Here is a 27,144-nt window from a genome sequence, read left to right on the forward strand (position 1 = left end):
TATAGGTGTAGTAATATTCCCTACAACCTGTAGAGTTGAGACCCATGGAATGGGTGCCATGCATTATTGCTTTACAGTGTCTGCATTTGGTCACCCAATCTTACCAATCCTCTCAGTCCCAAGTGTCCAGCCTTATGCCACAACCAGATGTCATTTTAGACAGGGTCATTCCAGGTTTCATCAGAAACCCTGTAGGAATTGTAAAGAATTTCCCAGTTTTTTTGTTTTGTTTTTGAAATTCTTTTATAGTGCGTTTGAGCTGATTCTTGCTGCCATGTTAATGCCAGTCTGGACACCCTTGATTCCCTTACAGAGACATATCAATACATAAGTTTTAAGATTCTTACTAGTCAGATATATTCCTCTGTGGGAAATATGGGGTTTTGAAGCCCTTTCACTGAGCAAGGTGTCGGTCTTGTCTATTCCATAGTTGGTTTTTGGAACGGTAGCTGTGCTTATATCAAACTCTGGTTTTATGCATCACCCCACCTCTCCTTCCCCCTTATGCAGGCATAAGAGTGTTTTCTAAATGTGAGACTCTGTTCTCTTTCCTAACTCAGTTCACGTGTAGCCATGTTTACAGGATCTCCATAAGTGCTATCTTATGATAAGTTTCTTTTTCTGTGTGACTTATTTCACTTATAATCATTGTAGCTGAATCCACCCATTTTACTACTACTGGTCTTATGACATTGAGTTCATGGCTGAGTGATATTCCATCGTACATAAGTACCAAAATTTTTTAAACCATTTTTATATTTCCTGGGATATTTAAGGAGTACCCATGTTGATGTTCTTGGAAGCAGTGCAGCCGAAAATTTTGGGGTGGCTCAGTCTTACTGATTTTCAGTTTTCCCAAGGTTTATTCCCCAGACTGCAAGTGCCCTTGGCTCTGTAGCTCTGTTGTTTACTTCTTTAAGGGAACACAATGCACTCCTCCAGAGAGGCAGTGGGCAATATACATCCCGCCAATCAGAATAACAAAGCTCCCTGTTCTCCAGGGCCTCTCTTGCCATTCTGCTTTTTACACATATTTTGGATGTCCCTTTTGACCAGTGGGAAGTGATACATCTTTGTAATGCAGATTTCCATTGCCTGCTTGCTTGCTTGGCCAAAAAGGGTGTATTTGTTTTCTCCTGAATATTTTCAGGAGAAAACGCATACGCCCTTTTTGGCCAAGTGCATAATTGTCGAATTTGCGCCCCTCATCCTGTGCTTTAAAGGTGATTCCAACGTATATCTTGAAATCTGTTTCCCGCTCTTCTGCCTCGCTTTCCAGTCCGCCTCGTTGCCTTTCCTCAACAAATTTTTAGACGATAGTTGTCCTTTATTACTCTGCCAGTCTGTGAATTGCTGAGCCCCTGAGCTCCATTTTTCAACTCGTTTTTTTTGTGAGATGAAGGCAAGCCCAAAATTTTTGTTCAGGACCTATACTGGATCCCAGTGGGTGTCTGAGGCTGTGGTTAATTCTTCTTCCTGCCTGAAAATTAGAGTTACATGTGCTCGTCCAAATGCCTAACAGCTACTCTCTCATTGGCTCTCCCTCTTCCCTTCCATCCTCTGCCAAATTGCCAACTCGTAGTAACCAGGAGTTTAAAGGGGCTGTCTCTCCATGTTTGGAGATTGATAGTAAAGGTGTTGGAAATGCAAACAGGAGCAATCAGGAGAGGGAGTATTCGTTGAGTTTTAGAAACCTTTCATATTCACAGTGTGTCCAATCTCTAGGTTTCCCGTATATGTTATAGCCGTAGTAATATTCCCTACAACCTGGATAGTTGCGACCCATGGAATGGGTGCCATGAATTATTGCTTTAAAGGGTTTGCATTTGCACAACCTATCTCACAAATCCTCTCAGTCCCAAGAGTCCAGCCTTATGCAACATCCAGAGGTCGTTGTAGATAGGGTCTTTCCAGGTTTCATCAGAGACCCTGAAGGAATTGTAAAGAATTTCCCTTTTTTTTGTTTTGTTTTTGAAATTCCTTTTTATAGTGGGTTTGAGCTGATACACAATGCAAAGTATATGACAGTCTGGACACACTTGATTCCCTTAAGCAGACATATCAATACATAGGTTTTAAGATTCTTACTAGTCAGATATATTCCTCTGCGGAAAATAAGGGGTTTTGAGTCCCTTTCCCTGAGGAAAGTGTAGGTCTTGTCTATTCCATAGTTGGTTTTCGGAATGGTTCCTGTGCTTATATCAAACTCTGGTTTTTTTCATCACCCCACCTCTCCTTCCCCCTTAAGCAGGCATAAGAGTGTTTTCTAAATGTGAGACTCTGTTCTCTTTTCTAACTCAGTTCAAGTGTAGCCAAGTTTACAGGATCTCCATAAATGCTATCTTATGATAAGTTTCTTTTTCTGTGTGACTTATTTCACTTAGAATCATCGTAACAGAATCCGCTCATTTTGTTGCTACTGGTCTTATGACATTGAGTTCATGGCTGAGGGATATTCCATCGTACGTAAGTACCACAATTTCTTGAACCATTTTTGTCTTCCTGGGATATTTAAGGTGTACCCAAGTTGAGGTTCTTGTAAGCAGTGCAGCCCTCAGTTTTGGGGTGGCTCTGTCTTATTGATTTTCAGTTTTGCCAAGGTATATTCCCTAGACTGCAAGTGGCCTTGGCTCTGTAGCTCTGTTGTTTACTTGATTTAGGGAACACAGTGCACTCCTCCAGTTAGGCATTTGGCAATTTACATCCCGTCCATCAGCTTAAAAAGTCTCCCTGTTCTCCAGGGCCTGTCTTGCCATTCTGCTTTTTACATATTTTGTGCATGTACCTTTTGACCGGTGGGAAGTGATACTTCTTTGTAGTGCAGATTTGCATTGCCCGCTTGCTTGCTTGGCCAAAAAGGGCGTATGCGTTTTCTCCTGAATATATTCAGGAGAAAACGCATACGCCCTTTTTGGCCAAGTGCATCATTGTCGAAGTTGTGCCCCTCTTCTTGTGCTTTAAAGACAATTCCAACGTACCTCTTGAAATCTGTTTCCTGCTATTCTGCCTCGATTCCAAGGCTGCCTCGTAGCCATCCCTCAACTGATTTTTGGACGATAGTTGACATTTATTACTCTGCCTGTTAGTGAATTGCTGTGCCCCTGAGCTCCATTTTTCAACTCGTTTTTTGTGAGCTGAACGCAGGTCCAAAATTTTGGTTAAGGACCTATACTGTGGCCCGGTGGGTGGCTGAGCCTGTGGTTAAGACTTCTTCTTGCCTGGATATTATAGTGACATGTGCCCATCCAAATGCCTAACAGCTACTCTCTCATTGGTTCTCCCTCTTCCCTTTCATCCTCTGCCAATTTGGCAATAGTGGGAACCAGGAGGTTAAAGGGGCTGTCTTTCCAAGTTGGGAAATTGATAGTAAAGCAGTTGGAAAGTGAAACCGGAGCAGCCAAGAGACGGAGTACTCGTTGAGTTATAAAAAACTTTCATATTCACAGTGTGTCCATTCTCTAGTTTTCCCATACATGTTAGAGCTGTAGTAATATTCCATTCAACCAGGAGTGTTGGGACCCATGGAATGGGTGCCATGCATTATTGCTTTAAATGGTATGAATTTGCTCACCCTATCCCACCAATCCTCTCAGTCCCAAGAGTCCAGCCTTATGCCACATCCAGCTTTCCTTTTAGATAGGGTCATTCCAGGTTTCATCAGAAACCCTGAAGGAATTGTAAAGAATTTCCCGGTTTTTTTGTTTTGTTTTGAAATTCTTTTTATAGTGGGTTTGAGCTGATTCTCACTGCCATGTTTATGCCAGTCTAGACACACTTGATTCCCTTACAGAGACATATCAAGACATAGGTTTTAAGATTCTTACTAGTAAGATATATTCCTCTGCGGGAAATATGGTGTTTTGAGTCCCTTTCACTGAGGAAAGTGTAGGTCTTCTCTGCTCCATAGATGTTTTTTTGAACGGTACCTGTGCTTATACAAACTGTGGTTTTATGCATCACCCCACCTCTCCTTCCCCCTTAAGCAGGCAAAAGAGTGTTTCCTAAATGTGAGACTCTGTTCTCTTTCCTAACTCAGTTCATGTGTAGCCATGTTTACAGGATCTTTATAAGTGATATCTTATGATATGTTTCTTTTTCTGTTTGACATATTTCACTTAGAATCATCGTACCTGTATCCACTCATTTTGCTGCTACTGCCTTATGACATTGATTTCATGGCTGAGGGATATTCCATCGTATGTAAGTACCACAATTTCTTGAAGCATTTTTGTCTTTCCTGGGATATATAAGGTGTACCCAAGTTGAGGTTTTGTAAGCAGTGCAGCCCAAAATTTTGTGGTGGTTGTGTCTTATTGATTTGCAGTTTTCCCATGGTATTTTCCCTAGACTGGAAGTGCCCTTGGCTCTGTATCTCTGTTGTTTACTTGTTTTAGGGAACACAGTTCACTCCTCCAGAGAGGCAGTTGGCAATTTACATCCCGCCCATCAGCATAACAAAGCACCCTGTTCTCCAGGGCATGTCTTGCCATTCTGCTTTTTACACATTTTTGCATGTCCCTTTTGACCGGTGGGAAGTGATACTTCTTTGCAGTGCAGATTTGCATTACCCGCTTGCTTGCTTGGCCAAAACGGGCGTATGCGTTTTCTGCTGAATATATTCAGGAGAAAACACATACGCCCTTTTTGGCAAAGTGCATCATTGTCGAAGTTGTGCCCCTCTTCCTGTACTTTACAGGCGATTCCAAAGTACATCTTGAAATCAGTTACCTGCTATTCTGCCTCGCTTCCAAGTCTGCCTCTTGCCTTCCATCAACAGATATTTGGACGATAGTTGTCCTTTATTACTCTGCCAGTTTGTGAATTGCTGTGCCCCTGAGCTCCATTTTTCAACTCGTTTTTTTTGAGCTGAACGCAAGTCCAAAATTTAGGTTCAGAAACTATACTGGTTCCCAGTGGGTGGCTGAGACTTTGGTTAATACTTCTTCCTGCCAGGAAATTAGACGGACATGTGCCAGTCCTAATGCCTAACAGCTACTCTCTCATTGGTTCTCCCTCTTCCCTTTCTACCTCTGCCAAATTGGCAACCTGTGCGAACAGGAGGTTAAAGGGCCTGTCTCTCCAAGTCGGGTGATTAATAGTAAAGCAGTTGGAAAGTCAAACAGGAGCTCCAGGATAGGGACTATTCGTTGAGTTTTAGAAACCTTTCATATTCACAGTGTGTCCCTTCACTAGGTTTCCCGTACATGTTATAGCTGTAGTAATATTCCCCTCAAGATGGAGAGTTGGGACCCATGGAATGGGTACCATGAATTATTGCTTTAAAGGGTCTGCATTTCCTCACCCAATCTCACCAATCCTCTCAGTCCCAAGTGTCCAGCCTTATGCCACATCCAGTTGTCATTATAGATAGGGTCATTCCAGGGTTCATCAGAGACCCTGAAGGAATTGTAAAGAATTTCCCTGTTTTTTTCTTTTGTATTTGAAATTCCTTTTTATAGTGGGTTTGAGCTGATTCTAGCTGCCGTGTTTATGCCACTCTAGACACACTTGATTCACATACGCAGACATATCAATACATAGGTTTTAGGATTCTTACTAGTGAGATAAATTCCTCTGCGGGAAATATGGGGTTTTGAGTCCCTTTCACTGAGGAAGGTGTAGGTCTTGTCTATACCATAGTTGGCTTTTGAATCGGTACCTGTGCTTATATCAAACTCTGGTTGTATGCATCACCCCACCTCTCCATCCCCCTTAAGCAGGCATAAGAGTGTTTTCTAAATGTGAGACTCTGTTCTCTTTCCTAACTCAGTTCAAGTGTAGCCATGTTTACAGGATCTCCATAAATGCTATCTTATGATAAGTTTCTTTTTCTGTGTGACTTATTTCACTTAGAATCATCGTACCTGAATCCACTCATTTTGCTGCTACTGGTCTTATGACATTGATTTCATGGCTGAGGGATATTCCATCGTACTTAAGGACCGCAATTTCTTGAACCATTTTTGTCTTCCTGGGATATTTAAGCTGTACCCAAGTTGAGGTTCTTGTAAGAAGTGCAGCCCTCAGTTTTTTTTTTTTTTTTTTTTTTTTTTTTTTTTTTTTTCTTTTTGCGGTATGTGGGCCTCTCACTGCTGTGGCCTCTCCCGTTGCGGAGCACAGGCTCTAGACGCGCAGGCCCAGCGGCCACGGCTCACGGGCCCAGCCGCTCCGCGGCATGTGGGATCCTCCCAGACCGGGGCACGAACCCGTATCCCCTGCATCGGCAGGCGGACTCTCAACCACTGAGCCACCAGGGAGGCCCAACCCTCAGTTTTGTGGTGGCTCTGTCTTATTGATTTTCAGTTTTGCCAAGGTATATTCCCTAGACTGGAAGTGGCCTTGCCTCTGTAGCTCTGTTGTTTACTTGTTTTAGGGAACACAATGCACTCCTCCTGTTAGGCAGTTGGCAATTTACATACCGTCCATCAGCATAAAATGTCTCCCTATTCTCCAGGGCCTGTCTTGCCATTCTGCTTTTTACATATTTTGTGCATGTACCTTTTGATCGGTGGGAAGTGATACTTCTTTGTAGTGCTGATTTGCATTGCCCGCTTGCTTGCTTGGCCAAAAAGGGCATATGCGTTTTCTCCTGAATATATTCAGGAGAAAACGCATACGCCCTTTGTGGCCAAGTGCATCATTGTCGAAGTTGTGCCCCTCTTCCTGTGCTTTAAAGGCAATTCCAACGTACCTCTTGAAATCTGTTTCATGCTATTCTGCCTCGATTTCAAGGCTGCCTCGTAGCCATCCCTCAACAGATTTTTGGACGATAGTTGACATTTATTACTCTGCCTGTTAGTGAATTGCTGTGCCCCTGAGCTCCATTTTTCAACTCGTTTTTTGTGAGCTGAACGCAGGGCCAAAATTTTGGTTAAGGACTTATACTGTTGCCCGGTGGGAGACTGAGACTGTGGTTAAGACTTCATCTTGCCTGGAAATTAGAGTGTCATGTGCCCGTCCAAATGCCTAACAGCTACTCTCTCATTGGTTCTCCCTCTTCCCTTTCATCTTCTGCCAAATTGGCAATAGTGGGAACCAGCAGGTTAAAGGGGCTGTCTTTCCAAGTTGGGAGATTGATAGTAAAGCAGTTGGAAAGTCAAACCGAAGCAGCCAAGAGACGGAGTATACGCTGAGTTTTAGAAAACTTTCGTATTCACAGTGTGTCCATTCTCTAGTTTTCCCATACATGTTAGAGCTGTAGTAATATTCCATTCAAACAAGAGTGTTGGGACCCATGGAATGGGTGCCATGCATTATTGCTTTAAATGGTATGAATTTGCTCACCCTATCTCACCAATCCTCTCAGTCCCAAGAGACCAGCCTTATTCAACATCCAGCTTTCCTTTTAGATAGGGTCATTCCAGGTTTCATCAGAAAACCTGAAGGAATTGTAAAGAATTTCCCGTTTTATTTGTTTTGTTTTGAAATTCTTTTTATAGTGGTTTTGAGTTGATTCTCGCTGCCATGTTTATGCCAGTCTAGACACACTTGATTCCCTTACGGAGACATATCAAGACATAGGCTTTAAGATTCTTACTAGTCAGATATATTCCTCTGCGGGAAATATGGTGTTTTGAGTCCCTTTCACTGAGGAAAGTGTAGGTCTTCTCTGCTCCATAGATGGTTTTTTGAACGGTACCTGTGCTTAAACAAACTGTGGTTTTATGCATCACCCCACCTCTCCTTCCCCCTTAAGCAGGCAAAAGAGTGTTTCCTAAATGTGAGACTCTGTTCTCTTTCCTAACTCAGTTCATGTGTAGCCATGTTTACAGGATCTTCATAAGTGATATCTTATGATAAATTTCTTTTTCTGTTTGACATATTTCACTTAGAATCATCGTACCTGAATCCACTCATTTTGCTGCTACTGGTCTTATGACATTGATTTCATGGCTGAGGGATATTCCATCGTACTTAAGTACAACGATTTTTTGAACCATTTTTATATTTCCTGGGATATTTAAGGTGTACCCAAGTTTAGGTTGTTGTAAGCAGTGCAGCCCTAAATTTGGGGGTGGCTATGTCTTATTGATTTTCAGTTTTCTCAATGTATATTCCCTAGACTGGAAGCGCCCTTGGCTCTGTAGCTCTGTTGTTTACTTGTTTTAAGGAACACAATGCACTCCTCCAGAGAGGCCTTTGGCAATTTACATCCCGCCCATCAGCATAACAACGCTCCGTGTTCTCCAGGGCCTGTCTTGCCTTTCTGGTTTTTACACATTTTGTGGAGGTCCGTTTTGACCGGTGGGAAGTGATACTTCTTTGTAGTGCAGATTTGCATTGCCCGTTGATTACTTGGCCAAAAAGGGCGTATACGTTTTCTCCTGAATATATTCAGGAGAAAACGCATACGCCCTTTTTGGCCAAGTGCATCATTGTCGAAGTTGTGCCCCTCTTCCTGTGCTTTACAGGCGATTCCAACTTACGTCTTAAAATCTGTTTCCTGCTATTCTGCCTCGCTTTCAAGTCCGCCTCGTTGCCTTCCCTCAACAGATTTTTGGATGATAGTTGTCCTTTATTACTCTGCCAGTTTGTGAATTGCTGTGCCCCTGAGCTCCATTATTCAACTCGTTTTTTTGAGGTGAACGCAAGTCCAAAATTTTGGTTCAGAAACTATACTGGTTCCCTGTGGGTGGCTGAGACTTTGGTTAATTGTTCTTCCTGCCGGGAAATTAGAGTGACATTTGCCCGTCCAAATGCCTAACAGCTACTCTCTCATTGGTTCTCCCTCTTCCCTTTCAACCTCTGTCAAATTGGCAACCAGTGCGAACAGGAGGTTAAAGGGCCTGTCTCTCCAAGTGGGGTGATTAATAGTAAAGCAGTTGGAAAGTCAAACAGGAACTCCAGGATAGGGACTATTTGTTGAGTTTTAGAAACGATTCGTATTCACAGTGTGTCCTTTCACTAGGTTTCCCATACATGTTATAACTGTAGTAATATTCCCTTCAAGCTGGAGTGTTGGGACCCATGGAATGGGTACCATGATTTATTGCTTTAAATGGTCTGCATTTCCTCACCCAATCTCACCAATCCTCTCAGTCCCAAGTGTCCAGCCTTATGCCACATCCAGTTGTCATTGTAGATAGGGTCATTCCAGGGTTCATCAGAGACCCTGAAGGAATTCTAAAGAATTTCCCTATTTTTTTCTTTTGTTTTTGAAATTCCTTTTTATAGTGGGTTTGAGCTATTTCTCGCTGCCGGGTTTATGCCACTCTAGACACACTTGATTCCCTTACGCAGACATATCAATACATAGGTTTTAAGATTCTTACTAGTGAGATATATTCCTCTGCGGGAAATATGGGGTTTTGAGTCCCTTTCACTGAGGAAGGTGTAGGTCTTGTCTATTCCATAGTTGGTTTTTGAAGCGGTACCTGTGCTTATATCAAACTCTGGTTTTATGCATCACCCCACCTCTCCATCCCCCTTAAGCAGGCAAAAGAGTGTTTTCTAAATGTGAGACTCTGTTCTCTTTCCTAACTCAGTTCAAGTGTACCCATGTTTACAGGATCTTCATAAGTGATATCTTATGATAAGTTTCTTTTTCTGTGTGACTTATTTCACTTACAATCATCGTACCTGAATCCACTCATTTTGCTGCTACTGGTCTTATGACATTGATTTCATGGCTGAGGGATATTCCATCGTACTTAAATACAACGATTTTTTGAACCATTTTTATATTTCCTGGGATATTTAAGGTGTACCCAAGTTTAGGTTGTTGTAAGCAGTGCAGCCCTAAATTTGGGGGTGGCTATGTCTTATTGATTTTCAGTTTTCTCAAGGTATATTCCCTAGACTGGAAGCGCCCTTGGCTCTGTAGCTCTGTTGTTTACTTGTTTTAAGGAACACAATGCACTCCTCCAGAGAGGCCATTGGCAATTTGCAACCCGCCCATCAGCATAACAAGGCTCCCTGTTCTCCAGGGCCTGTCGTGCCTTTCTGGTTTTTACACATTTTGTGGAGGTCCGTTTTGACCGGTGGGAAGTGATACTTCTTTGTAGTGCAGATTTGCATTGCCCGCTTGATTGCTTGGCCAAAAAGGGCGTATGCGTTTTCTCCTGAATATATTCAGGAGAAAACGCATACGCCCTTTTTGGCCAAGTGCATCATTGTCGAAGTTGTGCCCCTCTTCCTGTGCTTTACAGGCGATTCCAACTTACGTCTTAAAATCTGTTTCCTGCTATTCTGCCTCGCTTTCAAGTCCGCCTCGTTGCCTTCCCTCAACAGATTTTTGGATGATAGTTGTCCTTTATTACTCTGCCAGTTTGTGAATTGCTGTGCCCCTGAGCTCCATTTTTCAACTCGTTTTTTTTGAGCTGAATGCAAGTCCAAAATTTTGGTACAGAAACTATACTGGTTCCCTGTGGGTGGCTGAGACTTTGGTTAATTGTTCTTCCTGCCGGGCAATTAGAGGGACATGTGCCAGTCCAAATGCCTAACAGTTACTCTCTCATTGGTTCTCCCTCTTCCCTTTCAACCTCTGCCAAATTGCCAACCTGTGCGAACAGGAGGTTAAAGGGGCTGTCTCTCCAAGTCGGGTGATTGATAGTAAAGCAGTTGGAATGTCAAACAGGAGCTCCAGGATAGGCACAATTCGTTGAGTTTTAGAAAGCTTTCGTATTCACAGTGTGTCCTTTCTCTAGGTTTCCCATACATGGTATAGCTGTAACAATATTCACTTCAAGCTGGAGAGTTGGCACCCCTGGAAGGGGTACCATGAATTACTGCTTTAAAGGGTCTGCATTTCCTCAACCAATCTCACCAATCCTCTCAGTCCCAAGTGTCCAGCCTTATGCCACATCCAGCTGTCATTGTAGATAGGGTCATTCCAGGTTTCATCAGAGACCCTGAAGGAATTGTAAAGAATTTCCCTGTTTTATTCTTTTGTTTTTGAAATTCCTTTTTATAGTGGGTTTGTGCTGATTCTCGCTGCCAGGTTTATGCCACTCTAGACACACTTGATTCACTTACGCAGACATATCAATACATAGGTTTTAAGATTCTTACTAGTCAGATATATTCCTGTGCGGGAAATATGGGATTTTGTGTCCCTTTCACTGAGGAAGTTGTATGTCTTGACTATTACATAGTTGGTTTTTGGAACGGTACCTGTGCTTATATCAAACTCTGGTTTTATGCATCACCCCACCTCTCCATCCCCCTTAAGCAGGCATAAGAGTGTTTTCTAAATGTGAGACTCTGTTCTCTTTCCTAACTCAGTTCAAGTGTAGCCATGTTTACAGGATCTTCATAAGTGATATCTTATGATAAGTTTCTTTTTCTGTGTGACTTATTTCACTTAGAATCATCGTACCTGAATCCACTCATTTTGCTGCTACTGGTCTTATGACATTGATTTCATGGCTGTGGGATATTCCATCGTACTTAAGTACCACAATTTTTTGAACCATTTTTATATTTCCTGGGATATTTAAGGTGTACCCAATTTGAGGTTCTTGTAATCAGTGGAGCCCTAAATTTTGGGTTGTCTCTGTCTTATTGATTTTCAGTTTTCTCAAGGTATATTCCCTAGACTGGAAGCACCATTGGCTCTGTAGGTCTGTTGTTTACCTGTTTTAAGGAACACAATGCACTCCTCCAGAGAGGCGGTTGGCAATTTACATCCCGCCCATCAGCATAACAACGCTCCGTGTTCTCCATGGCTTGTCTTGCCTTTCTGGTTTTTACACATTTTGTGGAGGTCCCTTTTGACCGGTGGGAAGTGATACTTCTTTGTAGTGCAGATTTGCATTGCCCGCTTGATTGCTTGGCCAAAAAGGGCGTATGCGTTTTCTCCTGAATATATTCAGGGGAAAATGCATACGCCCTTTTTGGCCAAGTGCATCATTGTCGAAGTTGTGCCCCTCTTCCTGGGCTTTACAGGCGATTCCAACTTACGTCTTAAAATCTGTTTCCTGCTATTCTGCCTCGCTTTCAAATCCGCCTCGTTGCCTTCCCTCAACAGATTATTGGATGATACTTGTCCTTTATTACTCTGCCAGTTTGTGAATTGCTGTGCCCTTGAGCACTATATTTCAAGTCGTTTTTTTTGAGCTGAACGCAATTCCAAAATTTTGGTTCGGAAACTATACTGGTTCCCTGAGGTTGGCTGAGACTTTGGTTAATTGTTCTTCCTCTGGGAAATTAGAGTGACATGTGTCCGTCCAAATGCCTAACAGCTACTCTCTCATTGGTTCTCCATCTTCCCTTTCAACCTCTGCCAAATTGGCAACCTGTGCGAACAGGGGTTAAAGGGGCTGTCTTTCCAAGTCGGGTGATTGATAGTAAAGCAGTTGGAAAGCCAAACAGGAGCTCCAGTACAGGGATTATTCCTTGAGTTTTAGAAACCTTTCGTATTCACAGTGTGTCCTTTCTCTAGGTTTCCCGTACATGTTATAGTTGTAGTAATATTCCCTTCAAGCTGGAGAGCTGGGACCCATGGAATGGGTGCCATGAATTATTGATTTAAAGGGTCTGCATTTTCTCACCCAATCTCACCAATTTTCTCAGTCCCAAGTGTCTAGCCTTATGCCATATCCAGCTGTCATTGTAGATAGGGTCATTCCAGGTTTCATCAGAGAACCTTAAGGAATTGTAAAGAATTTCCTTGTATTTTTCTTGTTTGTTTTTGAAATTACATTTATAGTTGTTTGAGCTGATTCTCGCTTTCAGGTTTATGCCACTCTAGACACACTTGATTCCCTTACACAGACTTATCAATACATAGGTTTTAAGATTCTTACTAGTGAGATATATTCCTCTGCGGGAAATATGGGGTTTTGAGTCCCTTTCACTGAGGATGGTGTAGGTCTTGTCTATTCCATAGTTGGTTTTTGAAGCGGTACCTGTGCTTATATCCAAATCTGGTTGTATGCATCACCCCACCTCTACATCCCCCTTAAGCAGGCATAAGAGTGTTTTCTAAATGTGAGACTCTGTTCTCTTTCCTAACTCAGTTCAAGTGTAGCCATGTTTACAGGATCTTCATAAGTGATATCTTATGATAAGTTTCTTTTTCTGTGTGACTTATTTCACTTAGAATCATCGTACCTGAATCCACACATTTTGCTGCTACTGGTCTTATGACATTGATTTCATGGCTGAGGGATATTCCGTCATATTGAAGAACCACAATTTTTTGAACCATTTTTATATTTCCTGGGATATTTAAGGTGTACCCAAGTTGAGGTTCTTGTAAGCAGTGCAGCCCTAAATTTTGGGTTGGTTCTCTCTTATTGATTTTCAGTTTTCCCAAGGTACCTTCCCTAGACTGGAAGCACCCTTGGCTCTGTAGCTCTGTTGTTTACTTGTTTTAAGGAACACAATGCACTCCTCCAGAGAGGCCCTTGGCAATTTACATCCCGCCCATCATCATAACAAAGCTCTGTGTTCTCCAGGGCCTGTCTTGCCTTTCTGGTTTTTACACATTTTGTGGAGGTCCGTTTTGACCGGTGGGAAGTGATACATCTTTGTTGTGCAGATTTGCATTGCCCGCTTGATTGCTTGGCCAAAATGGCGTATGAGTTTTCTCCTGAATATATTCAGGAGAAAACGCATATGCCCTTTTTGGCCAAGTACATCATTGTCTAACTTGGCCCCTCTTCCTGTGCTTTACAGGTGATTCCAACTTACGTCTTTAAATCTGTTTCCTGCTATTATGCCTCGCTTTCAAGTCCACCTTGTTGCCTTCCCTCAAGAGATTTTTGGACGATAGTTGTCCTTTTTTACTCTGCCAGTTTGTGAATTGCTGTTCCTCTGAGCTCCATTTTTCAACTCGTTTTTTTTGAGCTGAACGCAAGTCCAAAATTTTGGTTCAGAACCTATACTGTTTCCCACTGGGTGGCTGAGACTTTGGTTATTTCTTCTTCCTGCCAGGAAATTAGAGAGACATGTGCCAGTCCAAATGCCTAACAGCTACTCACTCATTGGTTCTCACTCTACCCTTTCAACCTCTGCCAAATTGGCAACCTGTGCGAACAGGAGGTTAAAGGGGCTGTCTCTCCAAGTTGGGTGATTGATAGTAAAGCAGTTGGAAAGTCAAACCGGAGCTCCAGGAGAGGGACTATTCGTTGAGTTTTAGAAACCTTTCGTATTCACTGTGTGTCCTTTCTCTAGGTTTCCCGTACATGTTATAGCTGTAGTAATATTCCCTTCAAGCTGGAGATTTGGGACCCATGGAATGGGTGCCATGAATTATTGCTTTAAAGGGTCTGCATTTGCTCACCCAATCTCACCAATCTTCTCAGTCCCAAGTGTCCAGCCTTATGCCACATCCAGCTGTCATTGTAGATAGTGTCATTCCAGGTTTCATCAGAGACCCTGAAGGAATTGTAAAGAATTTCCCTGTGTTTTTGTTTTGTTTTTGAAATTCCTTTTTATAGTGGGTTTGAGCTGATTCTCGCTGCCAGGTTTATGCCACGCTAGACACACTTGATTCACTTACGCAGACATATCAATACATAGGTTTTAAGATTCTTACTTGTCAGATATATTCCTCTGTGGGAAATATGTGGTTTTGAGTCCCTTTCACTGAGGAAGCTGTAGGTCTTGTCTACTTCAGAGATGCTTTTTGGAACCGTACCTGTGCTTATATCAAACTCTGATTTTATGTATCACCCCACCTCTCCATCCCCCTTAAGCAGGCATAAGAGTGTGTTCTAAATGTTAAACTCTGTTCTCTTTCCTAATTCAGATCAAGTGTAGCCATGTTTACAGGATCTTCATAAGTGATATCTTATGATAAGTTTATTTTTCTGTGTGACTTATTTCACTTAGCATCATTGTACGTGAATCCACTCATTTTGCTGCTACTGGTCTTATGACATTGATTTCATGGCTGAGGGATATTCCATCGTACTTAAGTACCACAATTTTTTGAACCATTTTTATATTTCCTGGGATATTTAAGGTGTACCCAAGTTGAGGTTCTTGTAAGCAGGGCAGCCCTATATTTTGGGGTGGTTGTGACTTATTGATTTTCAGTTTTCCCAAGGTACATTCCCTATATTGGAAGCGCCCTTGGCTCTGTAGCTCTGCTGTTTATTTGTTTTAGGGAACACAATGCACTCCTCCAGATAGGCTGTTGGCAGTTTACATCACGCCCATCAGCATAACAAGCCTCCCTGTTCTCCAGGGCCTGTCTTGCCTTTCTGGTTTTTACACATTTTGTGGAAGTCCGTTTTGACTGGTCGGAAGTGATACTTCTTTGTAGTGCAGATTTGCATTGCCCACTTGCTTGCTTGGCCAAAAGGGGCGTATGCGTTTTCTCCTGAATATATTCAGAAGAAAACGCATACGCCCTTTTTGCCCAAGTGCATGATTTTCGAAGTTGTGCCCCTCTTCCTGTGCTTTACAGGCGATTCCTACATACCTTTTGAAATCTGTTTCCTGCTATTGTGCCTAGCTTTCAAGTCCGCCTCGTTGCCTTCCCTCAAGAGATTTTTGGACGATAGTTTTCAGTTATTACTCTGCTAGTTTTTGAATTGCTGTGCCCCTGAGCTCCATTTTCCAACTCGTTTTTTTTGAGCTGAACGCAAGTCCAAAATTTTGGTTCAGAACCTATACTGGTTCCCAGTGGATGGCTGAGACTTTGGTTATTCCTTCTTCCTGCCAGGAAATTAGAGTGACATGTGCCAGTCCAAATGCCTAACAGCTACTCACTCATTGGTTCTCCCTCTTCCCTTTCAACCTCTGCCAAATTGGCAACCTGTGCGAACAGGAGGCTAAAGGGGCTGTCTCTCCAATTTGGGTGATTGATAGTAAAGCAGTTGGAATGTCAAACCGGAGCTCCAGGAGAGGGACTATTCGTTGAGTTCTAGAAACCTTTCGTATTCACAGTGTGACCATTCTCTAGGGTTCCCTTACATGTTATAGCTGTAGTAATATTCCCTTCTAGCTGGAGAGTTTGGACCCATGGAATGGGAGCCATGAATTATTGCTTTAAAGGGTCTACATTTGCTCACCGAATCTCACCAATCCTCTCAGTCCCAAGTGTCCAGCCTTATGCCACATCCAGCTGTCATTGTAGATAGGGACATTCCAGGTTATCATCAGAGACCCTGAAGGAATGGTAAAGAATTTCACTGTTTTTTTTCTTTTGTTTTTGAAATTACTTTTTATAGTGAGTTTGAGCTGATTCTCGCTGCCAGATTTATGCCACTCTAGACACACTTGATTCCCTTATGCAAACATATCAATACATAGGTTTTAAGATTCTTACTAGTCAGATATATTCCACTGCGGGAAATATGGGGTTTTGAGTCCCTTTCACTGAGGATGGTGTAGGTCTTGTCTATTCCATAGTTGGTTTTTGAAGCGGTACCTGTGCTTATATCCAACTCTGGTTGTATGCATCACCCCACCTCTACATCCCCCTTAAGCAGGCATAAGAGTGTTTTCTAAATGTGAGACTCTGTTCTCTTTCCTAACTCAGTTCAAGTGTAGCCATGTTTACAGGATCTTCATAAGTGATATCTTATGATAAGTTTCTTTTTCTGTGTGACTAATTTCACTTAGAATCATCGTACCTGAATCCACACATTTTGCTGCTACTGGTCTTATGACATTGATTTCATGGCTGAGGGATATTCCGTCATATTGAAGAACCACAATTTTTTGAACCATTTTTATATTTCCTGGGATATTTAAGGTGTACCCAAGTTGAGGTTCTTGTAAGCAGTGCAGCCCTAAATTTTGGGTTGGTTCTCTCTTATTGATTTTCAGTTTTCCCAAGGTACCTTCCCTAGACTGGAAGCGCCCTTGGCTCTGTAGCTCTGTTGTTTACTTGTTTTAAGGAACACAATGCACTCCTCCAGAGAGGCCCTTGGCAATTTACATCCCGCCCATCATCATAACAAAGCTCTGTGTTCTCCAGGGCCTGTCTTGCCTTTCTGGTTTTTACACATTTTGTGGAGGTCCGTTTTGACCGGTGGGAAGTGATACATCTTTGTTGTGCAGATTTGCATTGCCCGCTTGATTGCTTGGCCAAAATGGCGTATGAGTTTTCTCCTGAATATATTCAGGAGAAAACGCATATGCCCTTTTTGGCCAAGTACATCATTGTCTAACTTGGCCCCTCTTCCTGTGCTTTACAGGTGATTCCAACTTACGTCTTTAAATCTGTTTCCTGCTATTATGCCTCGCTTTCAAGTCCACCTTGTTGCCTTCCCTCAAGAGATTTTTGGACGATAGTTGTCCTTTTTTACTCTGCCAGTTTGTGAATTGCTGTTCCTCTGAGCTCCATTTTTCAACTCGTTTTTTTTGAGCTGAACGCAAGTCCAAAATTTTGGTTCAGAACCTATACTGTTTCTCACTGGGTGGCTGAGACTTTGGTTATTTCTTCTTCCTGCCAGGAAATTAGAGAGACATGTGCCAGTCCAAATGCCTAACAGCTACTCACTCATTGGTTCTCACTCTACCCTTTCAACCTCTGCCAAATTGGCAACCTGTGCGAACAGGAGTTTAAAGGGGCTGTCTCTCCAAGTTGGGTGATTGATAGTAAAGCAGTTGGAAAGTCAAACCGGAGCTCCAGGAGAGGGACTATTCGTTGAGTTTTAGAAACCTTTCGTATTCACTGTGTGTCCTTTCTCTAGGTTTCCCGTACATGTTATAGCTGTAGTAATATTCCCTTCAAGCTGGAGAGTTGGGACCCATGGAATGGGTGCCATGAATTATTGCTTTAAAGGGTCTGCATTTGCTCACCCAATCTCACCAATCTTCTCAGTCCCAAGTGTCCAGCCTTATGCCACATCCAGCTGTCATTGTAGATAGTGTCATTCCAGGTTTCATCAGAGACCCTGAAGGAATTGTAAAGAATTTCCCTGTGTTTTTGTTTTGTTTTTGAAATTCCTTTTTATAGTGGGTTTGAGCTGATTCTCGCTGCCAGGTTTATGCCACGCTAGACACACTTGATTCACTTACGCAGACATATCAATACATAGGTTTTAAGATTCTTACTTGTCAGATATATTCCTCTGTGGGAAATATGTGGTTTTGAGTCCCTTTCACTGAGGAAGCTGTAGGTCTTGTCTACTTCAGAGATGCTTTTTGGAACCGTACCTGTGCTTATATCAAACTCTGATTTTATGTATCACCCCACCTCTCCATCCCCCTTAAGCAGGCATAAGAGTGTGTTCTAAATGTTAAACTCTGTTCTCTTTCCTAATTCAGATCAAGTGTAGCCATGTTTACAGGATCTTCATAAGTGATATCTTATGATAAGTTTATTTTTCTGTGTGACTTATTTCACTTAGCATCATTGTACGTGAATCCACTCATTTTGCTGCTACTGGTCTTATGACATTGATTTCATGGCTGAGGGATATTCCATCGTACTTAAGTACCACAATTTTTTGAACCATTTTTATATTTCCTGGTATATTTAAGGTGTACCCAAGTTGAGGTTCTTGTAAGCAGGGCAGCCCTATATTTTGGGGTGGTTGTGACTTATTGATTTTCAGTTTTCCCAAGGTACATTCCCTATATTGGAAGCGCCCTTGGCTCTGTAGCTCTGCTGTTTATTTGTTTTAGGGAACACAATGCACTCCTCCAGATAGGCTGTTGGCAGTTTACATCACGCCCATCAGCATAACAAGCCTCCCTGTTCTCCAGGGCCTGTCTTGCCTTTCTGGTTTTTACACATTTTGTGGAAGTCCGTTTTGACTGGTCGGAAGTGATACTTCTTTGTAGTGCAGATTTGCATTGCCCGCTTGCTTGCTTGGCCAAAAGGGGCGTATGCGTTTTCTCCTGAATATATTCAGAAGAAAACGCATACGCCCTTTTTGCCCAAGTGCATGATTTTCGAAGTTGTGCCCCTCTTCCTGTGCTTTACAGGCGATTCCTACATACCTTTTGAAATCTGTTTCCTGGTATTGTGCCTAGCTTTCAAGTCCGCCTCGTTGCCTTCCCTCAAGAGATTTTTGGACGATAGTTTTCAGTTATTACTCTGCTAGTTTTTGAATTGCTGTGCCCCTGAGCCCCATTTTCCAACTCGTTTTTTTTGAGCTGAACGCAAGTCCAAAATTTTGGTTCAGAACCTATACTGGTTCCCAGTGGATGGCTGAGACTTTGGTTATTTCTTCTTCCTGCCAGGAAATTAGAGTGACATGTGCCAGTCCAAATGCCTAACAGCTACACACTCATTGGTTCTCCCTCTTCCCTTTCAACCTCTGCCAAATTGGCAACCTGTGCGAACAGGAGGCTAAAGGGGCAGTCTCTCCAATTTGGGTGATTGATAGTAAAGCAGTTGGAAAGTCAAACCGGAGCTCCAGGAGAGGGACTATTCGTTGAGTTCTAGAAACCTTTCGTATTCACAGTGTGACCATTCTCTAGGGTTCCCTTACATGTTATAGCTGTAGTAACATTCCCTTCTAGCTGGAGAGTTGGGACCCATGGAATGGGTGCCATGAATTATTGCTTTAAAGGGTCTACATTTGCTCACCGAATCTCACCAATCCTCTCAGTCCCAAGTGTCCAGCCTTATGCCACATCCAGCTGTCATTGTAGATAGGGACATTCCAGGTTATCATCAGAGACCCTGAAGGAATGGTAAAGAATTTCACTGTTTTTTTTCTTTTGTTTTTGAAATTACTTTTTATAGTGAGTTTGAGCTGATTCTCGCTGCCAGATTTATGCCACTCTAGACACACTTGATTCCCTTATGCAGACATAGCAATACATAGGTTTTATGATTCTTACTAGTGAGATATATTCCTCTGCGGGAAATATGGGGTTTTGAGTTCCTTTCACTGAGGAGGGTGTAGGTCTTGTCTATTCCGTAGTTCGTTTTTGGAACGGTACCTGTGCTTATATCAAACTCTGGTTTTGTCCATCACCCCACCTTTCCATCCCCCTTAAGCAGGCATAAGAGTGTTTCCTAAATGTGAGACTCTGTTCTCTTTCCTAACTCAGTTCAAGTGTAGCCATGTTTACAGGATCATCATAAGTGATATCTTATGATAAGTTTCTTTTTCTGTGTGACTTATTTCACTTAGAATCATCGTAGTTGAAACGACTCATTTTGCTGCTACTGGTCTTATGACATTGATATCATGGCTGAGGGACATTCCATCGTATTTAAGTACCACAATTTTTAGAACCATTTTTATATTTCCTGGGATATTATGGTGTACCCAAGTTGAGGTTCTTGTAAGCAGTGCAGCCCTAAATTTTGGGGTGGCTCTGTCTTATTCATTTTCAGTTTTCCCAAGGTATATTCCCTAGAGTGGAATCGCCCTTGAATCTGTAGCTCTGTTGTTTACTTGTTTTAGGGAACACAATGCACTCCTCCAGAGAGGCCATTGGCAATTTGCATCCCGCCCATCAGCATAAAAAGGCTGCCTGTTCTCCAGGGCCTCTCCTGCCTTTCTGGCTTTTACACATTTTGTGGAGGTCCCTTTTGAACTCTGGGAAGTGATACTTCTTTGTAGTGCAGATTTGCATTGCCTCCTTGCTTGCTTGGCCAAAAAGGGCGTATGCCTTTTCTCCTGAATATATTAAGGAGAAAACGCATACGCCCTTTTTGGCCAAGTACATCATTGTCAAAGTGGTGCCCCTCGTCCTGTGCTTTAAAGGCAAATCCAACGTACCTCATGAAATCTGTTTCCTGCTATTCTGCCTCTCTTTCAAGTACACCTCGTTGCCTTCACTCAACAGATTTTTGGACGATAGTTGTCCTTTATTACTCTGACAGTTTGTGAATTGCTGTGCCCCTGAGCTCCATTTTCAACTCGTTTTTTGTGAGCTGAACGCAAGTCCAAAATTTTGGTTCAGGACCTATACTGGTTCCCAGTGATTTGCTGAGACTTTGGTTAATTCTTCTTCCTGCCAGGAAATTAGAGTGACATGTGCCAGTCCAAATGCCTAACAGCTACTCACTCATTGGTTTTCCCTCTACACTTTCAACCTCTGCCAAATTGGAAACGTGTGCGAACAGGAGGTTAAAGTGGCTGTCTCTCCAAGTTGGCTTATTGATAGTAAAGCAGTTGGAAAGTCAAATCGGAGCCCCAGGAGAGGGACTATTCGTTGAGTTTTAGAAAACTTTCGTATTCACTGTGTGTCCGTTCTCTAGGTTTCCCGTACATCTTATAGCTGTTGTAATATTCCCTTCAACCTGGTGAGTTGGGAACCATGGAATGGGTAGCATGCATTATTGCTTTAAAGGGTCTGCATTTGTTCACCCAATCTCCCCAATCCTCTCAGTCCCAAGTGACCAGCCTTATGCCACATCCAGCTGTCATTGTAGATAGGGTCATTCCAGATTTCGGCAGCGACTCTGAAGGAATTGTAAAGAATTTCCCTGTTTTTTTGTTTTCATTTTGAAATTCCTTTTTATAGTTGGTTTGAGCTGATTCTCGCTGCCATGTTTATGCCAGTGTAGACACACTTGATTCACTTACAGAGACATATCAATACATAGGTTTTAAGATTCTTACTAGTCAGATATATTTCTCTGCGGTAAATATGGGGTTTTGAGTCCATTTCACTGAGGAAGGTGTAGGTCTTGTCTATTCCATAGTTGGTTTTTGTGATCGGTAAATGTGTTTCTATGAAACTCTGCTTTTATGCATCACCCCACCTCTCCTTCCCCCTTAAGCAGGCATAAGAGTGTTTTCTAAATGTGAGACTCTGTTCTCCTTCCTAACTCAGTTCATGTGTAGCCATGTTTACAGGATCTTCATAAGTGATATCTTATGATAAGTTTCTTTTTCTGTGTGACTTATTTCACTTAGAATCATCGTACCAAAATCCACTCACTTTGCTGCTACTGGTCTTATGACATTGATTTCATGGCTGCGGGACATTCCATCGTACGTAAGTACCACAATTTTTTGAACCATTTTTATATTTCCTGGGATATTTAAGGTGTACCCAAGTTGAGGTTCTTCCAAGCAGTGCAGCCCTATATTTTGGGGTGGTTGTGACTTATTGATTTTAAGTTTTCCCAACGTACATTCCCTACATTGGAAGCGCCCTTGGCTCTGTAGCTCTGTTGTTTATTGTTTTAGGGAACACAATGCACTCCTCCAGAGAGGCTGTTTGCAGTTTACATCCCGCACATCAGCATAACAAGGCTCCCTGTTCTCCAGGGCCTGTCTTGCCTTTCTGGTTTCTACACATTTTGTGGAGGTCCGTTTTGACCGGTGGGAAGTGATAATTCTTTGTAGTGCAGATTTGCATTGCCCGCTTGCTTGCTTGGCCAAAACGGGCGTATGAGTTTTCTCCTGAATATATTCAGAAGAAAACGCATACACACTTTTTGGCCAAGTGCATCATTTTCGAAGTTGTGCCCCTCTTCCTGTGCTTTTCAGGCGACTCCTACGTACCTCTTGAAATCTGTTTCCTGCTCTTCTGCCTCACTTTCTAGTCCACCTGGATGCCTTCCCTCAACAGATTTTTGGACGACACTTGTCCTTTATTACTCTGCTAGTTTGTGAATTGCTGTGCCCCTGAACGCCATTTTTCAAATCGTTGTTTGTGAGCTGAAAGCAAGTCCAAAATTTTGGTTCAGGACCTATAATTGTTCCCGGTGGGTGACTGAGACTTTGGTTAATTCTTCTTCCTGCTGGGAAATTAGAGTCACATGTGCCGGTCCAAATGCCTAACAGCTACTCTCTCATTGGTTCTCCCTCTTCCCTTCCATCCTCTGCCAATTTGGCAACCTGTGCGAACCAGTAGTTTAAAGGGGCTGTCTCTACAAGTTGGGAGATTGATAGTAATGCAGTTGGAAAGTCAAAGCGGAGCACCAGGAGAGGGACTATTCGTTGAGTTTTAGAAACCTTTCATATTCACAGTGTGACCATTCTCTAGGTTTCCCGTACATGTTATAGCTGTAGTAATATTCCCTTCAACCTAGAGAGTTGGGACCCATGGAATGGGTGCCATGCATTATTGCTTTAAAGGGTCTGCATTTGCTCACCCAATCTCACCAATCCTCTCAGTCCCAAGTTTCCAGCCTTATGTCACATCCAGCTGTCATTGTAAATAGGGTCATTCCAGGATTTCTCAGGGACCCTGAAGGAATTGTAAAGAATTTCCCTGTTTTTTTGTTTTGTTTTTGAAATTACTTTTTATAGTGGGTTTGAGCTGATTCTCGCTGCCATGTTTTTGCCAGTCTAGACACACTTAAATCCCGTATCCAGACATATAAGTACATAGGTTTTATGGTCCTTAGTAGTCAGATATATTCCTCTGCAGGAAATATGGGGTTTTGAGTCTCTTTCACTGAGGAAGGTGTAGGTCTTGTCTATTCCATAGTTGGTTTTTGGAACGGTACCTGTGCTTATATCAAACTCTGGTTTTATGCATCACCCCACCTCTCATTCCCCCTTAAGCAGGCATAAGTGTGTTTTTTAAATGTGAGACACTGTTGTCTTTCCTATCTCAGTTCATGTGTAGCCATGTTTACAGGAACTTCACAGGTGAAATCTTATGATAAGTTTCATTTTCTGTGTGACTTATTTCACTTAGAATCATCGTACATGAATCCACTCACTTTGCTGCTACTGGTCTTATGACATTGATTTCATGGCTGCGGGATATTCCATCGGATGTAAGAACCACGATTTTTGAACCATTTTTATATTTCCTGTGATATTTAAGGTGTACCCAAGTTGAGGTTCTTGTAAGCAGTGCAGCCCTATATTTTGGGGTGGCTCTGTCTTATTGATTTTCAGTTTTCCCAAGGTACATTCCCTAGACTGGAAGCGCCCTTGGCTCTGTAGCTCTGCTGTTTACTTGTTTTAGGGAACACAATGCACACCTCCAGTGAGGCACTTGGCAATTTACATTCCGCCGATCAGCATAACAAGGATCCCTGTTCTCCAGGGCCTGTCTTGCCTTTCAGGTTTTTCCATATTTTGTGGTTGTCTCTTTTGACCGGTGGGAAGAGATACTTCTTTGTAGTGCAGATTTGCATTGCCCTCTTGCTTGCTTGGCCACAAAGGGCGTATGCGTTTTCTCCTGTATATATTCAGGAGAAAATGCATACGCCCTTTTTGGCCAAGTGCATCATTGTCGAAGTTGTGCCCCTCTTCCTGTGCTTTACAGGCGATTCCAAAGTACCTCTTAGAATCTGTTTCCTGCTCTTCTGCCTCGCTTTCAAGTCCGCCTCTTTGCCTTCGCTCAACAGATTTTTGGACACTACTTGTCCTTTATTACGCTGCCAGGTGTGAATTGCTGTGACCCTGAGTTCCATGTTTCAAGTCGTTTTTTGTGAGCTGAACGCAAGTCCAAAATTTTGGTTCAGGACCTATACTGGTTCCTGGTGGGTGGCTGGGTCTTTCGTTAATTCTTCTTGCTGTCGGAAAATTAGAGTGACATGTGCCCGTCCAAATGCCTAACAACAACTCTCTCATTGGTTCTCCTTCTTCCCTATCATCCTCTGCCAAATTGGCAACCTGTGGGAACCAGGAGGTTAAAGGGGCTGTCTCTCCAAGTTGGGAGGTTGATAGTTAAACAGTTGAAAAGTCAAACCGGAGCACCAGGAGAGGGACTATTCGTTGAGTTTTACAAACCTTTCGGATTCACTGTGTGTCCATTCTCTAGGTTTCCCGTACATATTATAGCTGTAGTAATATTCCCTGCAACATGGAGAGTTGGGACCCATGGAAAGGGTACCATGCATTATTGCTTTAAAGGGTCTGCATTTGCTCACCCAATCTCACCAATCCTCTCAGTCCCAAGTGTCCAGCCTTATGCCACATCCAGCTGTCATTGTTGACAGCATCATTCCAGATTTCATCAGAGACCCTGAAGGAATTGTAAAGAATTTCCCTGTTTTTTGATTTTTAAAGAAATTCCTTTTTACAGTGGGTTTGGGCTGATTCTCGCTGCCGTGTTTATGCCAGTCTAGACACACTTGATTCCCTTACGGAGACATATCAATACATAGGTTTTAAGATTATTACTAGTCAGATATATTCCTCTGTGGGAATACGGGGTTTTGTGTCGCTTTCACTGAAGAAGGTGTAGGTCTTGTCTATTCCATAGTTGGTTTTTGGAACGGTACATGTGCTTATATCAAACTCTGGTTTTATGCATCACCCCACCTCTCCTTCCCCCTTAAGCAGGCAGAAGCGTGCTTTCTAAATGTGAGACTCCATTCTCTTTCCTAACTCATTTCATGTGTAGCCATTTTTACAGGATCTTCATAAGTGATATCTTATGATAAGTTTCTTTTTCTGTGTGACTTATTTCACTTAGATTCATCGTACATGAATCCACTCACGTTGCTGCTACTGGTCTTATGACATTGATTTCATGGCTGCCGGATATTCCATCATACGTAAATACCAGAATTTTTGAACCATTTTTATATTTACTGGGATATTTAAGGTGTACCCAAGTTGAGGTTCTTGTAAGCAGTGCAGCCCTAAATTTTGGGGTGGCTCTGTCTTATTGATTTTCACTTTTCCCATGGTATATTCCCTAGACTGGAAGTGCCCTTGGCCTTGTAGCTCTGTTGTTTACTTGTTTTGGGAACACAATGCACTCATCCATTGAGACAGTTGGCAATTTATTTACCGCCCATCAGCCTAACAAGGCTCCCTGTTCTTCAGGCCCTGTCTTGCCTTTCTGGTTTTTACACATTTTGTGGATGTCTCTTTTGACCGGTGGGAAGAGATACTTCTTTGTAATGCAGATTTGCATTGCCCTCTTGCTTGCTTGGCCAAAAAGGGCGTATGCATTTTCTCCTGAATATATTCAGGAGAAAATGCATACGCCCATTTTGGCCAAGTGCATCCTTGTTGAAATTGTTCCCCTCTTCCTGTACTTTAATTGCGATTCCAATGTACCTCATGAAATCTGTTTCCTGCTATTCTGCCTCGCTTTCAAGTCTGCCTCGTTGCCTTCGCTTAACAGATTTTTGGACAGTTATTGTCCTTTATTACTCTGCCAGTTTGTGAATTGCTGTGACCCTGAGTTCCATGTTTGAACTCGTTTTTTGTGAGCTGAACGCAAGTCCAAAATTTTGGTTCAGGACCGACACTGGTTCCCAGTGGGTCGCTGAGACTTTGGTTAATTCTTCTCCCTGCCGGGAAATTAGAGTGACATGTGCCCGTCCAAATGCCCAACAGCTACTCTCTCATTGGTTCTCCCTTTTCCCTTCCATCCTCTGCCAAATTGGCAACCTGTGTGAACCAGGAGGCTATAGGGGATGTCTCTCCAAGTTGGGAGATTGATAGTAAAGCAGTTGGAAAGTCAAACCGGAGCACAAGGAGAGGGAGTATTCGTTGAGTTTTAGAAACATTTCGTATTCACAGTGTGTCCATTCTCTAGGTTTCCCGTACATGATATAGCTGTAGTAATATTCCCTTCAACCTGGAGATTTGGGACCCAAGGAATGGGTGCCATGCATTATTGCTTTAAAGGGTCTGCATTTGCTTACCCAATCTCACCAATCCTCTCAGTCCCAAGTGTACCGCCTTATGACATATCCAGCTGTCATTGTAGAGAGGGTCATTCCAGGTTTCGTCAGAGACCCTGAAGGAATTGTAAAGAATTTCCCTGTTTTTTTGTTTTGTTTTTGAAATTTATTTTTATATTGGGTTTGATCTGATTCTCGCTGCCATGTTTATGACAGACAAGACACACTTGATTCCCTTACCCAGACATATCAGTACATAGGTTTTAATATTCTTACCTGTCAAATATATTCCTCTGCGGGCAATATGGGGTTTTGGGTACCTTTCACTGAGGAAGGTGTAGGTCTTGTCTATTCCATAGTTGGTTTTTGCAGCGGTACATGTGCTTATATCAAACTCTGTTTTTATGCATCTCCCCACCTCTCCTTCCCCCATAAGCAGGCATAACAGTGTTTTCTAAATGTGAGACTCTGTTCTCTTTCCTAACTCACTTCATGTGTAGCCATGTTTACAGGATCTTCATAAGTGATATCTTATGATAAGTTGCTTTTTCTGTGTGACTTATTTCACTTAGAAACATCGTACCTGAATCCACTCACTTTGCTGCTACTGTTCTTATGACACTGATTTCATGGCTGAGGGATATTCAATCGTACGTAAGTAGCACAATTTTTTGAACCATTTTTATATTTCCTGGGATATTTAAGTTGTACCCAAGTTGAGGTTCTTGTAAGCCGTGCAGCCCTAAATTTGGGGGTGGCTCTGTCTTATTGATTTT

The sequence above is a fragment of the Mesoplodon bidens genome (assembly GCF_964165515.1).
Source record: "Mesoplodon bidens genome assembly, contig: HAP1_SCAFFOLD_47, whole genome shotgun sequence".
NCBI lineage: Eukaryota > Metazoa > Chordata > Mammalia > Artiodactyla > Ziphiidae > Mesoplodon > Mesoplodon bidens.